At 52.3% G+C, this 3,355-nt stretch overlaps 1 protein-coding gene across 1 annotated transcript in view; it reads right to left on the reverse strand.

Annotated features, from left to right (window-relative positions):
• The window catches only part of ISX (intestine specific homeobox), a 46,682-nt gene that overhangs the window by 39,918 nt on the left and 3,409 nt on the right, over nt 1–3,355 (reverse strand). The gene's annotated exons all lie outside the window — the stretch shown is intronic.

Below are 3,355 nucleotides of genomic sequence, written 5' to 3' on the forward strand. Positions count from 1 at the left end.
GCGATCCTGTTGGCTGTATTTGTTACTATGTTTCTTAAACTGCAGGCTCAGAGGCCTGCAGCGGCAGGCAGGGGATGTTGGAGTCCTCTGTCACTGAAGCAAGCAAGCTTCATGTTAGTTTCAAGCTGCCTGGCTGCTGTCCGCCATCTTGGCTGGCAGTTAATTTGCATATCACCCTGATTAGCCAATGGGAAGGGTATTGGTCGTACTCCAATTACCATGTTTCTCTTTTATTAGATAGATAATAAAAGGCTAATATGCAAATAGACCGGACAGCGGAACTGAACCGGTTGCTATGACATGTGCTGGCCACCAGGGGGCGCACTTGGAACATGCCAGGCATTGGCAGCACCTGGCAGAACATGGAATATGGTGGGCGTTGGCTGTGGTGGGATGGTGGAGCAGGTGAGCAGGGGTTGCCAGACCAAGGCAGGGTGCTGGTTGCTGTCATGGGGCAAGTTTCTGGTGGTTACTGAAAATTCATTGCTTCTGAGTGCCATGGTCTGGCCTGGCACTTGCACTTGCTGCTGGCACCGGCCCGACCCCACCCGCTGCTGGAGCCAGAGCTGCTGCTCGCACCTGCTGCTGGTGCCTGGCACTGGTCCCGATCACCCCTGAGGGCTTCTCCACCACCCCCTGCTCCTGAGGGCGATCAGGCAGCAGTCGCCGCTCATACCCGCTGATGGTACTGGCCATTCGGCGCAGTGAGCGGGGCGGTACTGGTGAGTGGGGCGGTGCTGTCAGCATATGGGAGCGGCAGCAGCAGGAGCGGAGGCTGCCAGTAGACAGGGGACCCAGGTCTGTGGCGGGAGGGGCTGGTGGGCAGGGGCATGGAGGATGGGATGAGACCTGCCCCTGTGTCCATCGGAGCCTCACAGCCCACAGTTCAGGTGAAAAAATTTGTGCACTGGGCCCCTAGTAAGTTACAAGATAAAACATCATTTTTTGTAGCATCAAGGAAGAAATAACTCTGGGGTTCACTTGGCTCCCAGGTGGCTCTGGGGAGAGCTCAGCAGTCACCTCAGTGGGTGTCCTCAACCTGGTTCCAGACCCTTGACCTTCTCTTTGGCCATGTCTCACCTCTCTCTCTTCTATTCCAAGTTCAGTTTTGACCTATAATTTCAAAAAGTTAAAAACATGACACTTGTACAGATGTGAAATGAACAAAGATTTTATTTAACTCACGAATTAATGGAGGGACTAATGAGATAGTAAAACCAGAACACACACACACACACACACACACACACACACACACACACACACACACACCAAGTAGGGTTGCTAAAATAAATTTGCTAATAGATGCAAAATTAATATTCTACAGGGCAGCCGTTCTTGAACTTTTTGGTCTCAGGATGCCTTTACACACTCACAAATCAGTGAGGCCCTCCAAGAGCTCTTGGTTTGTGGGTTAGATCTACCAATATTCGCCGTGTGAGAAATTAAAACCCAGAACATTGCAAAACTCAAGCATCCCCACGTGCACGTTCCATTAGCCGTTAGTCAGCGCAATGGTGGCAACATCCTAGGTCATTTAGTCTCTGGAAAACGCCATTGTATGCTTGCAAGAAAGTGAGAGAAAAACAGGCAAACAATCCCTTCCAATTGTCATGCAAGTAGATCTGACCTAACGGACTCCCTGGGAGCACCTCGGGCTTGGGCAATCCCCAAATGCACCCCGCTGACGCCACGCACACTGCCATTGGGAGGAAAACGTAATGGCTGGCGTGGTTTGTTTCCTACCGGGTGGAAATCAATCCTGTCTCTACCAGATGCCACTCCCCTTCATTGCTGTGGACAGGAGTCATTTGCATCGCCCTGCTTCCCACAGCGGCCCCTCCATAGGGCTCTAAAGCAGCCTGGGTGATGATCGTCTGATGACGGTCTGTCCAAGGTACTCCTCCTCCAAGAGCAGCTATCCCTCCCAGATCCACGAGACGATACCGAGAACTCGGCTGAAAGGACACCCGGGCCCTTGCTTTGCTCATTTCTGAGTCTTTGTGAATTTCCTTGGCAGCAGGGAGCCTGCCTCTGTCTCCCTGGTGACGGGACGGTCTGGTTCCCTCTGTTCTTTTTCTGGTCTGTTGTTACGGTGTAAGCTGCACCTGGAGCTTCCCTTGGGTCTGTCCCTTTGTCGGAACCAGGGGCCGCCTGCCTCCCGTTTGCTCCCATTTCCTGCGTGGTGGGGAGGACAACAGAAGAGCTGGGTTGAGTCTCAGGGTTTCATTGGACCAGGATGGGTTTGCATGCTGACCATCTGCAGTCCCGGGCTTGGGTCAGAAGCTCAGATCCTTCATCTCCCCGCCCCAGCTCCTGAGTCCGACAAAGAGACGCCATTCCCTGCATCTGTAAAAGCTCACCAAGGAACTAGAAAGAACTGCAGTAAGAACAGCATCATAACCCTGATGGTCCTCACGGCAGTGCCGAGAAGAGGCGGCACGGGGTAGAGATATTGCGATGTGCTCTTGGCTACAGCATAGTTCCTGGAAAGGCCCCTCTGAAGCCCAACGTTCCGAGATCCATGGTGTTTTCACGTGGCAGACGGAGCTGCCAGGACGCTGGGACCGAAACAGCATCGGCCGAAACCACAGCGGCCACATCAACGTGCGAGTCATTTCTTTGCGAGTCTCCCCCAGAAAGAATTATTAGTCTCCCCTCAGTAATAATTATTCCTTGTGCCCTACGCAGGAGGCAGAGGAAATATCCTGATCATGAGTCCAGGATCACGGCTGGGAAGAGAAGTGTAACTGTGCGTGGGCAGGCGTGCGCGTCTTCACGACTCCAGTGGGAATGTCTAGATTAGAAGATCAGATCGGCCCAGTTGGGAACGTCTAGATTAGAAGATCAGATCGGCCCAAGGAGAAGGAGGCGGGGAATCAGCAGAGAACTGTCCGGAGCAGGGTTGCCTTGATAAATGGCTAGCAAGTCCTTGCATGTTCTAGGATGGTGTTGGGCTACACAGCCTGGAAAACCCTCCATGGTGGCTCAACAAGAATTACTTGCCAAGCCCTAACCAGTTTGGCTCAATGGATAGAGCGTCGGCTTGCGGACTCAAGGGTCCCAGGTTCGATTCCAGTCAAGGGCATGTACCTTGGTTGCAGGCACATCCCCAGTGGGGAGTATGCAGGAGGCAGCTGATCGATGCTTCTCTCTCATCGATGTTTCTGGCTCTCTATCTCTCTCCCTTCCTCTTTGTGAAAAAATCAATAAAATATTAAAAAATATTTTAAAGAATTACTTGCCAAGTAAGATAAGTTCTCCCCCTTCCTTACCATATAAACCTATACCTCACGCTGTCACTGCAATGCCACATAGTGGCTGCTGCGTCCCCAGGACTCTTCCGGTAGAAAAA

This window comes from Myotis davidii, unplaced genomic scaffold, assembly GCF_000327345.1.
Source record: "Myotis davidii unplaced genomic scaffold, ASM32734v1 scaffold842, whole genome shotgun sequence".
Taxonomy (NCBI): Eukaryota; Metazoa; Chordata; class Mammalia; order Chiroptera; family Vespertilionidae; genus Myotis; species Myotis davidii.